The following is a 14,404-nucleotide window of genomic DNA, read 5'->3' on the forward strand; positions in this document are numbered from 1 at the left end:
TAGCATGCGGATTACCGAACTTTCATCCACCCTACAAGGCATATTTACACCGAGAATCTATTCATCTGTGTTCGCAGTGTTTTCCTAAAACCAGTTTTGAAATTCAGGCATATTTCTCAGGAAAAATCTCTTGGAGTGTTTACTAACCAAGAGAAATGTAATTTACATAAACTCCCTGGCCATGAAATTCCGTGTTCCGAACATGCTACATGCATAATGGATTCGACAATTATACACTACAGATTTGTTAGCATGTGGATTACCGAACTTTCATCACAATAGATTGAATATTGATACTTAGAAGTATTTTCTCAGATTTTGCAGTGTTTTCCAAACGCCAGTTTCAAAGATGAAGCATTTATCGCAGAAAAATTCTCTTGGAGCGAGTTCTACCCAATAGAGAAGTAATTTACGTTGTTTCATTCACCGTGAAATTCCACGTTCCAAACACGTTACATGCATCACGGATTAGAAAAAGATTCTTTAATATGTTGCGTAAATGTGGATTACCGAACTTTGTTCCAATATAAAGGCATATTTACACCTAGAAATATTTACTCTCATTTGAAGCTTTCTCCAAACTTCAGATTCGATAATCATGCAATTTTCGCAGAAAAATTCTAGTCTAGCTCGTTCTACCCAATAGAATTGTAATTTACATTGTTTCATTACGGTGAAATTCCGTTTTCCAAAAGCGCTACATGAATCACGGTTTGAAAAATAATTACTACACTGTTATTAACATGTGGATTACCGGACTTTCATTCAACATTCAATGCATATTGACACTTAGAAGCATTTTCTCAGATTTCACAGAGTTCTCCTATTGGCAGATTTGAAAATGAGGCACATTTCGCAGAAAAATTCTCTTCAAGCGAGTTCTACCCAATAGACATGTAATTTACATTGTTTCCTTCAATATGACATTCCGTATTCCGAACACGTTACATGCATCACGAATTCGACAAACATTCTTTAATGTGTGTGAGCATGTGGATTCCTGAACTTTCATCCACCATACAAGGCATATTTACAACTAGAAGTAGTTATTCTGATTTCACAGATTTTTCCTAACATCCAGTTTCGAAAATCATGAAATTTTCGCAGAAAAATTCAATTCAAGAAAGTTCTATCCAGTAGAATTGTTATTTTCCGAGTTTCACTCACCGAGACATTCCGTGTTTCGAAAACGTTATATTAATCACTGCTTCGACAAACATTATTTAATGACCGTGATCATGTGGATTACCGATGTTTCAACCACAATACAAGGCATATTTACACCTAGAAATATTTACTTAGATTTCGCAGATTTTTCCTAACGTCAGTTACGAATATCAGGCAGTTTGCGCCGAAAAATTCTCTTGCTGCATGTTTGATCCAATAGACATCCCATTTTCATAGATACCGTCACGGTAACATTCCGTGTTCCGAAAAAGGTACATGCACCATGGATTCAACAAATATTCACTCCTGAGTTGTTAGAAGTGAATTACACATCTTTAATAAACCATTGAAGACATATTGTCACCTTAAGGCATTTGCTCAGATTTTGCAGTGTTTTCATAACACCAGTTCCCAAACAAAGGTAGATTTTACAGTAAAAATCTCCTGGAGCGGGTTCTCAACAATAGATGTATAATTTACATCGTTTCCTTCAATATGACACTCTGTATTAGGTACACATTTCATGCATCACGAATTCGACAAACATTCCCTAATGAGTGTGAGCATGTGGATTACCAAAATTTCATCCACCATACAAGGCATATTTACACCGAGTTGTAGTTATTCGGATTTCGCAAGTTTTTCCTAACATCCAGTTTTGAAAATCATGAAATTTTCGCAGAAAAATTCAATTCAAGCGAGTTCTATCCAGTAGAATTTTTATGTTCCGAGTTTCACTCACCGAGACATTCGGTGTTCTGAAAACGTTACATTAATCACGGCTTCGGCAAACATTATTTAATGACCGTGAGCATGTGGACTACCGATGTTTCAACCACAATACAAGGCATATTTACACCTAGAAATATTTACTTAGATTTCGCAGATTTTTCCTAACGTCAGTTACGAAAATCAGGCAGTTTTCGCAGAAAAATTCTCTTGCTGCATGTTCGACCCAATAGACATCCCATTTTCATAGATACCATCACCGTCACATTCCGTGTTCCGAAACAGGTACATGCACCATGGATTCAACTAATATTCACTCCTGAGTTGTTAGAATGTGAATTACACATCTTTAATAAACCATTGAAGACATATTGTCACCTTAAAGCTTTTGCTCAGGTTTTGCAGTGTTTTCATAACACCAGTTTCCAAACAGAGGTAGATTTTACAGTAAAATGCTCCTGGAGCGGGTTCTCACCAATAGATATGTAATTTACATAGTTTCCTTCAACGTGACATTCCGTGTGCTGAACACACTACATACATATTGGATTTGAGAAACATTTTTAATGAGTTATGTACATGTGTATTACAGAACTTTCATCCACCATACAAGGCATATTTACACCTAGAAACATTAATTCTGAGTTTGCAGCTTTTTCCTAAAAGCAGTTTCGAAAATTAGGCAGTTTCCTAAGGAAAAACTGTTGGAGCGTGTTCTACTCAATAGATATGTAAATTACATAGATTCTATCGCTGTGAAATCCGTGTTTCGAACACGATTCATGCAGATAGGATTCGACAAAAATACACTACAGAGTTGTTTGCATGTGGATTAAAGGACTTTCATCACAATACAAGGCATATTGATGCTTAGAAGCATTTTCTCTGATTGCACAGAGCTTTCCAAACGCCAGTTTCGAAACTAGGCCGATTTCACGGCAATAACCTGTTGGAACGCGTTCAAAACAATAGACATGTAATTTAGATGGATTCACTCACCGTGAAATTCCGTGTTCTGAACATGCTACATGCATCTCGGATTCGAAAAATATTCACTACAGAGTTGTTAGCAAGTTGATTACAGCACTTTCAACCACCACACATGGCTTACTGACACTTTGAAGACTTTTCTCAGATTTCACAGGTTAGTTTTAATGCCAGGTTTGAAAATGAGGCAGATTTGGCAGGAAAATGCTCTTGGAGCGATTTCTAACCAAAAGATATGTAATTTACCCAGTTTCACTCACCGTGACATTCCATGTTCTGAACACGTTACATGCATCACAGATTCGACAATCTTTAATGAGTTCTTAACATGTGTATTACCGAACTCTCATCCACATTACAATGCATATTTATACATAGAAATTATATTCTGATTTATTAGATTTCCCCAAATGTCAGTTTTTAAGTCATGCAGTTTTCGCAGAAAAATCCTCTTGGAGCGAGTTCTACCCATTTGACATGCAATTTACATAAAACCAGTCATCGTGAAATTCCGTGTTCTGAAAAAGCTACATGCATCAAGTATTCGACAATTATTCACTTCAGAGTGGTTAGCATAAGGATTACCGAACTTTCATCCACGATAAAAGCCATATTGACACTTTGAAGCATTTTCTCATATTTCTAAAATTTTTCCTAATTCCAGTTTTGAAAATGAGGCAGAATTCGCAGAAAAAGCTCTTGGAATGCTTTCTACCGAAGTGACATTTATTTTACATAGATTCGCTCACCGTGATATTCTGTGTTCCGAACACACTTCATGTATCTCGGATTCGACAAATATTCACTACAGAGTTGTTAGCATGCGGATTACCGAACTTTCATCCACCCTACAAGGCATATTTACACCGAGAATCTATTCATCTGTGTTCGCAGTGTTTTCCTAAAACCAGTTTTGAAATTCAGGCATATTTCTCAGGAAAAATCTCTTGGAGTGTTTACTAACCAAGAGAAATGTAATTTACATAAACTCCCTGGCCATGAAATTCCGTGTTCCGAACATGCTACATGCATAATGGATTCGACAATTATACACTACAGATTTGTTAGCATGTGGATTACCGAACTTTCATCACAATAGATTGAATATTGATACTTAGAAGTATTTTCTCAGATTTTGCAGTGTTTTCCAAACGCCAGTTTCAAAAATGAAGCATTTATCGCAGAAAAATTCTCTTGGAGCGAGTTCTACCCAATAGAGAAGTAATTTACGTTGTTTCATTCACCGTGAAATTCCACGTTCCAAACACGTTACATGCATCACGGATTAGAAAAAGATTCTTTAATATGTTGCGTAAATGTGGATTACCGAACTTTGTTCCAATATAAAGGCATATTTACACCTAGAAATATTTACTCTCATTTGAAGCTTTCTCCAAACTTCAGATTCGATAATCATGCAATTTTCGCAGAAAAATTCTATTCTAGCTCGTTCTACCCAATAGAATTGTAATTTACATTGTTTCATTACGGTGAAATTCCGTTTTCCAAAAGCGCTACATGAATCACGGTTTGAAAAATAATTACTACACTGTTATTAACATGTGGATTACCGGACTTTCATTCAACATTCAATGCATATTGACACTTAGAAGCATTTTCTCAGATTTCACAGAGTTCTCCTATTGGCAGATTTGAAAATGAGGCACATTTCGCAGAAAAATTCTCTTCAAGCGAGTTCTACCCAATAGACATGTAATTTACATTGTTTCCTTCAATATGACATTCCGTATTCCGAACACGTTACATGCATCACGAATTCGACAAACATTCTTTAATGTGTGTGAGCATGTGGATTCCTGAACTTTCATCCACCATACAAGGCATATTTACAACTAGAAGTAGTTATTCTGATTTCACAGATTTTTCCTAACATCCAGTTTCGAAAATCATGAAATTTTCGCAGAAAAATTCAATTCAAGAAAGTTCTATCCAGTAGAATTGTTATTTTCCGAGTTTCACTCACCGAGACATTCCGTGTTCCGAAAACGTTATATTAATCACTGCTTCGACAAACATTATTTAATGACCGTGATCATGTGGATTACCGATGTTTCAACCACAATACAAGGCATATTTACACCTAGAAATATTTACTTAGATTTCGCAGATTTTTCCTAACGTCAGTTACGAATATCAGGCAGTTTGCGCCGAAAAATTCTCTTGCTGCATGTTTGATCCAATAGACATCCCATTTTCATAGATACCGTCACGGTAACATTCCGTGTTCCGAAAAAGGTACATGCACCATGGATTCAACAAATATTCACTCCTGAGTTGTTAGAAGTGAATTACACATCTTTAATAAACCATTGAAGACATATTGTCACCTTAAGGCATTTGCTCAGATTTTGCAGTGTTTTCATAACACCAGTTCCCAAACAAAGGTAGATTTTACAGTAAAAATCTCCTGGAGCGGGTTCTCAACAATAGATGTATAATTTACATCGTTTCCTTCAATATGACACTCTGTATTAGGTACACATTTCATGCATCACGAATTCGACAAACATTCCCTAATGAGTGTGAGCATGTGGATTACCAAAATTTCATCCACCATACAAGGCATATTTACACCTAGTTGTAGTTATTCGGATTTCGCAAGTTTTTCCTAACATCCAGTTTTGAAAATCATGAAATTTTCACAGAAAAATTCAATTCAAGCGAGTTCTATCCAGTAGAATTTTTATGTTCCGAGTTTCACTCACCGAGACATTCGGTGTTCTGAAAACGTTACATTAATCACGGCTTCGGCAAACATTATTTAATGACCGTGAGCATGTGGACTACCGATGTTTCAACCACAATACAAGGCATATTTACACCTAGAAATATTTACTTAGATTTCGCAGATTTTTCCTAACGTCAGTTACGAAAATCAGGCAGTTTTCGCAGAAAAATTCTCTTGCTGCATGTTCGACCCAATAGACATCCCATTTTCATAGATACCATCACCGTCACATTCCGTGTTCCGAAACAGGTACATGCACCATGGATTCAACTAATATTCACTCCTGAGTTGTTAGAATGTGAATTACACATCTTTAATAAACCATTGAAGACATATTGTCACCTTAAAGCTTTTGCTCAGGTTTTGCAGTGTTTTCATAACACCAGTTTCCAAACAGAGGTAGATTTTACAGTAAAATGCTCCTGGAGCGGGTTCTCACCAATAGATATGTAATTTACATAGTTTCCTTCAACGTGACATTCCGTGTGCTGAACACACTACATACATATTGGATTTGAGAAACATTTTTAATGAGTTATGTACATGTGTATTACAGAACTTTCATCCACCATACAAGGCATATTTACACCTAGAAACATTAATTCTGAGTTTGCAGCTTTTTCCTAAAAGCAGTTTCGAAAATTAGGCAGTTTCCTAAGGAAAAACTGTTGGAGCGTGTTCTACTCAATAGATATGTAAATTACATAGATTCTATCGCTGTGAAATCCGTGTTTCGAACACGATTCATGCAGATAGGATTCGACAAAAATACACTACAGAGTTGTTTGCATGTGGATTAAAGGACTTTCATCACAATACAAGGCATATTGATGCTTAGAAGCATTTTCTCTGATTGCACAGAGCTTTCCAAACGCCAGTTTCGAAACTAGGCCGATTTCACGGCAATAACCTGTTGGAACGCGTTCAAAACAATAGACATGTAATTTAGATGGATTCACTCACCGTGAAATTCCGTGTTCTGAACATGCTACATGCATCTCGGATTCGAAAAATATTCACTACAGAGTTGTTAGCAAGTTGATTACAGCACTTTCAACCACCACACATGGCTTACTGACACTTTGAAGACTTTTCTCAGATTTCACAGGTTAGTTTTAATGCCAGGTTTGAAAATGAGGCAGATTTGGCAGGAAAATGCTCTTGGAGCGATTTCTAACCAAAAGATATGTAATTTACCCAGTTTCACTCACCGTGACATTCCATGTTCTGAACACGTTACATGCATCACAGATTCGACAATCTTTAATGAGTTCTTAACATGTGTATTACCGAACTCTCATCCACATTACAATGCATATTTATACATAGAAATTATATTCTGATTTATTAGATTTCCCCAAATGTCAGTTTTTAAGTCATGCAGTTTTCGCAGAAAAATCCTCTTGGAGCGAGTTCTACCCATTTGACATGCAATTTACATAAAACCAGTCATCGTGAAATTCCGTGTTCTGAAAAAGCTACATGCATCAAGTATTCGACAATTATTCACTTCAGAGTGGTTAGCATAAGGATTACCGAACTTTCATCCACGATAAAAGCCATATTGACACTTTGAAGCATTTTCTCATATTTCGAAAATTTTTCCTAATTCCAGTTTTGAAAATGAGGCAGAATTCGCAGAAAAAGCTCTTGGAATGCTTTCTACCCAAGTGACATTTATTTTACATAGATTCGCTCACCGTGATATTCTGTGTTCCGAACACACTTCATGTATCTCGGATTCGACAAATATTCACTACAGAGTTGTTAGCATGCGGATTACCGAACTTTCATCCACCCTACAAGGCATATTTACACCGAGAATCTATTCATCTGTGTTCGCAGTGTTTTCCTAAAACCAGTTTTGAAATTCAGGCATATTTCTCAGGAAAAATCTCTTGGAGTGTTTACTAACCAAGAGAAATGTAATTTACATAAACTCCCTGGCCATGAAATTCCGTGTTCCGAACATGCTACATGCATAATGGATTCGACAATTATACACTACAGATTTGTTAGCATGTGGATTACCGAACTTTCATCACAATAGATTGAATATTGATACTTAGAAGTATTTTCTCAGATTTTGCAGTGTTTTCCAAACGCCAGTTTCAAAGATGAAGCATTTATCGCAGAAAAATTCTCTTGGAGCGAGTTCTACCCAATAGAGAAGTAATTTACGTTGTTTCATTCACCGTGAAATTCCACGTTCCAAACACGTTACATGCATCACGGATTAGAAAAAGATTCTTTAATATGTTGCGTAAATGTGGATTACCGAACTTTGTTCCAATATAAAGGCATATTTACACCTAGAAATATTTACTCTCATTTGAAGCTTTCTCCAAACTTCAGATTCGATAATCATGCAATTTTCGCAGAAAAATTCTAGTCTAGCTCGTTCTACCCAATAGAATTGTAATTTACATTGTTTCATTACGGTGAAATTCCGTTTTCCAAAAGCGCTACATGAATCACGGTTTGAAAAATAATTACTACACTGTTATTAACATGTGGATTACCGGACTTTCATTCAACATTCAATGCATATTGACACTTAGAAGCATTTTCTCAGATTTCACAGAGTTCTCCTATTGGCAGATTTGAAAATGAGGCACATTTCGCAGAAAAATTCTCTTCAAGAGAGTTCTACCCAATAGACATGTAATTTACATTGTTTCCTTCAATATGACATTCCGTATTCCGAACACGTTACATGCATCACGAATTCGACAAACATTCTTTAATGTGTGTGAGCATGTGGATTCCTGAACTTTCATCCACCATACAAGGCATATTTACAACTAGAAGTAGTTATTCTGATTTCACAGATTTTTCCTAACATCCAGTTTCGAAAATCATGAAATTTTCGCAGAAAAATTCAATTCAAGAAAGTTCTATCCAGTAGAATTGTTATTTTCCGAGTTTCACTCACCGAGACATTCCGTGTTTCGAAAACTTTATATTAATCACTGCTTCGACAAACATTATTTAATGACCGTGATCATGTGGATTACCGATGTTTCAACCACAATACAAGGCATATTTACACCTAGAAATATTTACTTAGATTTCGCAGATTTTTCCTAACGTCAGTTACGAATATCAGGCAGTTTGCGCCGAAAAATTCTCTTGCTGCATGTTTGATCCAATAGATATCCCATTTTCATAGATACCGCCACGGTAACATTCCGTGTTCCGAAAAAGGTACATGCACCATGGATTCAACAAATATTCACTCCTGAGTTGTTAGAAGTGAATTACACATCTTTAATAAACCATTGAAGACATATTGTCACCTTAAGGCATTTGCTCAGATTTTGCAGTGTTTTCATAACACCAGTTCCCAAACAAAGGTAGATTTTACAGTAAAAATCTCCTGGAGCGGGTTCTCAACAATAGATGTATAATTTACATCGTTTCCTTCAATATGACACTCTGTATTAGGTACACATTTCATGCATCACGAATTCGACAAACATTCCCTAATGAGTGTGAGCATGTGGATTACCAAAATTTCATCCACCATACAAGGCATATTTACACCTAGTTGTAGTTATTCGGATTTCGCAAGTTTTTCCTAACATCCAGTTTTGAAAATCATGAAATTTTCGCAGAAAAATTCAATTCAAGCGAGTTCTATCCAGTAGAATTTTTATGTTCCGAGTTTCACTCACCGAGACATTCGGTGTTCTGAAAACGTTACATTAATCACGGCTTCGGCAAACATTATTTAATGACCGTGAGCATGTGGACTACCGATGTTTCAACCACAATACAAGGCATATTTACACCTAGAAATATTTACTTAGATTTCGCAGATTTTTCCTAACGTCAGTTACGAAAATCAGGCAGTTTTCGCAGAAAAATTCTCTTGCTGCATGTTCGACCCAATAGACATCCCATTTTCATAGATACCATCACCGTCACATTCCGTGTTCCGAAACAGGTACATGCACCATGGATTCAACTAATATTCACTCCTGAGTTGTTAGAATGTGAATTACACATCTTTAATAAACCATTGAAGACATATTGTCACCTTAAAGCTTTTGCTCAGGTTTTGCAGTGTTTTCATAACACCAGTTTCCAAACAGAGGTAGATTTTACAGTAAAATGCTCCTGGAGCGGGTTCTCACCAATAGATATGTAATTTACATAGTTTCCTTCAACGTGACATTCCGTGTGCTGAACACACTACATACATATTGGATTTGAGAAACATTTTTAATGAGTTATGTACATGTGTATTACAGAACTTTCATCCACCATACAAGGCATATTTACACCTAGAAACATTAATTCTGAGTTTGCAGCTTTTTCCTAAAAGCAGTTTCGAAAATTAGGCAGTTTCCTAAGGAAAAACTGTTGGAGCGTGTTCTACTCAATAGATATGTAAATTACATAGATTCTATCGCTGTGAAATCCGTGTTTCGAACACGATTCATGCAGATAGGATTCGACAAAAATACACTACAGAGTTGTTTGCATGTGGATTAAAGGACTTTCATCACAATACAAGGCATATTGATGCTTAGAAGCATTTTCTCTGATTGCACAGAGCTTTCCAAACGCCAGTTTCGAAACTAGGCCGATTTCACGGCAATAACCTGTTGGAACGCGTTCAAAACAATAGACATGTAATTTAGATGGATTCACTCACCGTGAAATTCCGTGTTCTGAACATGCTACATGCATCTCGGATTCGAAAAATATTCACTACAGAGTTGTTAGCAAGTTGATTACAGCACTTTCAACCACCACACATGGCTTACTGACACTTTGAAGACTTTTCTCAGATTTCACAGGTTAGTTTTAATGCCAGGTTTGAAAATGAGGCAGATTTGGCAGGAAAATGCTCTTGGAGCGATTTCTAACCAAAAGATATGTAATTTACCCAGTTTCACTCACCGTGACATTCCATGTTCTGAACACGTTACATGCATCACAGATTCGACAATCTTTAATGAGTTCTTAACATGTGTATTACCGAACTCTCATCCACATTACAATGCATATTTATACATAGAAATTATATTCTGATTTATTAGATTTCCCCAAATGTCAGTTTTTAAGTCATGCAGTTTTCGCAGAAAAATCCTCTTGGAGCGAGTTCTACCCATTTGACATGCAATTTACATAAAACCAGTCATCGTGAAATTCCGTGTTCTGAAAAAGCTACATGCATCAAGTATTCGACAATTATTCACTTCAGAGTGGTTAGCATAAGGATTACCGAACTTTCATCCACGATAAAAGCCATATTGACACTTTGAAGCATTTTCTCATATTTCTAAAATTTTTCCTAATTCCAGTTTTGAAAATGAGGCAGAATTCGCAGAAAAAGCTCTTGGAATGCTTTCTACCGAAGTGACATTTATTTTACATAGATTCGCTCACCGTGATATTCTGTGTTCCGAACACACTTCATGTATCTCGGATTCGACAAATATTCACTACAGAGTTGTTAGCATGCGGATTACCGAACTTTCATCCACCCTACAAGGCATATTTACACCGAGAATCTATTCATCTGTGTTCGCAGTGTTTTCCTAAAACCAGTTTTGAAATTCAGGCATATTTCTCAGGAAAAATCTCTTGGAGTGTTTACTAACCAAGAGAAATGTAATTTACATAAACTCCCTGGCCATGAAATTCCGTGTTCCGAACATGCTACATGCATAATGGATTCGACAATTATACACTACAGATTTGTTAGCATGTGGATTACCGAACTTTCATCACAATAGATTGAATATTGATACTTAGAAGTATTTTCTCAGATTTTGCAGTGTTTTCCAAACGCCAGTTTCAAAAATGAAGCATTTATCGCAGAAAAATTCTCTTGGAGCGAGTTCTACCCAATAGAGAAGTAATTTACGTTGTTTCATTCACCGTGAAATTCCACGTTCCAAACACGTTACATGCATCACGGATTAGAAAAAGATTCTTTAATATGTTGCGTAAATGTGGATTACCGAACTTTGTTCCAATATAAAGGCATATTTACACCTAGAAATATTTACTCTCATTTGAAGCTTTCTCCAAACTTCAGATTCGATAATCATGCAATTTTCGCAGAAAAATTCTATTCTAGCTCGTTCTACCCAATAGAATTGTAATTTACATTGTTTCATTACGGTGAAATTCCGTTTTCCAAAAGCGCTACATGAATCACGGTTTGAAAAATAATTACTACACTGTTATTAACATGTGGATTACCGGACTTTCATTCAACATTCAATGCATATTGACACTTAGAAGCATTTTCTCAGATTTCACAGAGTTCTCCTATTGGCAGATTTGAAAATGAGGCACATTTCGCAGAAAAATTCTCTTCAAGCGAGTTCTACCCAATAGACATGTAATTTACATTGTTTCCTTCAATATGACATTCCGTATTCCGAACACGTTACATGCATCACGAATTCGACAAACATTCTTTAATGTGTGTGAGCATGTGGATTCCTGAACTTTCATCCACCATACAAGGCATATTTACAACTAGAAGTAGTTATTCTGATTTCACAGATTTTTCCTAACATCCAGTTTCGAAAATCATGAAATTTTCGCAGAAAAATTCAATTCAAGAAAGTTCTATCCAGTAGAATTGTTATTTTCCGAGTTTCACTCACCGAGACATTCGGTGTTCTGAAAACGTTACATTAATCACGGCTTCGGCAAACATTATTTAATGACCGTGAGCATGTGGACTACCGATGTTTCAACCACAATACAAGGCATATTTACACCTAGAAATATTTACTTAGATTTCGCAGATTTTTCCTAACGTCAGTTACGAAAATCAGGCAGTTTTCGCAGAAAAATTCTCTTGCTGCATGTTCGACCCAATAGACATCCCATTTTCATAGATACCATCACCGTCACATTCCGTGTTCCGAAACAGGTACATGCACCATGGATTCAACTAATATTCACTCCTGAGTTGTTAGAATGTGAATTACACATCTTTAATAAACCATTGAAGACATATTGTCACCTTAAAGCTTTTGCTCAGGTTTTGCAGTGTTTTCATAACACCAGTTTCCAAACAGAGGTAGATTTTACAGTAAAATGCTCCTGGAGCGGGTTCTCACCAATAGATATGTAATTTACATAGTTTCCTTCAACGTGACATTCCGTGTGCCGAACACACTACATACATATTGGATTTGAGAAACATTTTTAATGAGTTATGTACATGTGTATTACAGAACTTTCATCCACCATACAAGGCATATTTACACCTAGAAACATTAATTCTGAGTTTGCAGCTTTTTCCTAAAAGCAGTTTCGAAAATTAGGCAGTTTCCTAAGGAAAAACTGTTGGAGCGTGTTCTACCCAATAGATATGTAAATTACATAGATTCTATCGCTGTGAAATCCGTGTTTCGAACACGATTCATGCAGATAGGATTCGACAAAAATACACTACAGAGTTGTTTGCATGTGGATTAAAGGACTTTCATCACAATACAAGGCATATTGATGCTTAGAAGCATTTTCTCTGATTGCACAGAGCTTTCCAAACGCCAGTTTCGAAACTAGGCCGATTTCACGGCAATAACCTGTTGGAACGCGTTCAAAACAATAGACATGTAATTTAGATGGATTCACTCACCGTGAAATTCCGTGTTCTGAACATGCTACATGCATCTCGGATTCGAAAAATATTCACTACAGAGTTGTTAGCAAGTTGATTACAGCACTTTCAACCACCACACATGGCTTACTGACACTTTGAAGACTTTTCTCAGATTTCACAGGTTAGTTTTAATGCCAGGTTTGAAAATGAGGCAGATTTGGCAGGAAAATGCTCTTGGAGCGATTTCTAACCAAAAGATATGTAATTTACCCAGTTTCACTCACCGTGACATTCCATGTTCTGAACACGTTACATGCATCACAGATTCGACAATCTTTAATGAGTTCTTAACATGTGTATTACCGAACTCTCATCCACATTACAATGCATATTTATACATAGAAATTATATTCTGATTTATTAGATTTCCCCAAATGTCAGTTTTTAAGTCATGCAGTTTTCGCAGAAAAATCCTCTTGGAGCGAGTTCTACCCATTTGACATGCAATTTACATAAAACCAGTCATCGTGAAATTCCGTGTTCTGAAAAAGCTACATGCATCAAGTATTCGACAATTATTCACTTCAGAGTGGTTAGCATAAGGATTACCGAACTTTCATCCACGATAAAAGCCATATTGACACTTTGAAGCATTTTCTCATATTTCTAAAATTTTTCCTAATTCCAGTTTTGAAAATGAGGCAGAATTCGCAGAAAAAGCTCTTGGAATGCTTTCTACCGAAGTGACATTTATTTTACATAGATTCGCTCACCGTGATATTCTGTGTTCCGAACACACTTCATGTATCTCGGATTCGACAAATATTCACTACAGAGTTGTTAGCATGCGGATTACCGAACTTTCATCCACCCTACAAGGCATATTTACACCGAGAATCTATTCATCTGTGTTCGCAGTGTTTTCCTAAAACCAGTTTTGAAATTCAGGCATATTTCTCAGGAAAAATCTCTTGGAGTGTTTACTAACCAAGAGAAATGTAATTTACATAAACTCCCTGGCCATGAAATTCCGTGTTCCGAACATGCTACATGCATAATGGATTCGACAATTATACACTACAGATTTGTTAGCATGTGGATTACCGAACTTTCATCACAATAGATTGAATATTGATACTTAGAAGTATTTTCTCAGATTTTGCAGTGTTTTCCAAACGCCAGTTTCA

The sequence above is a fragment of the Camelus dromedarius genome, unplaced genomic scaffold (genome assembly GCF_036321535.1).
Source record: "Camelus dromedarius isolate mCamDro1 unplaced genomic scaffold, mCamDro1.pat HAP1_SCAFFOLD_178, whole genome shotgun sequence".
Classification (NCBI taxonomy): domain Eukaryota; kingdom Metazoa; phylum Chordata; class Mammalia; order Artiodactyla; family Camelidae; genus Camelus; species Camelus dromedarius.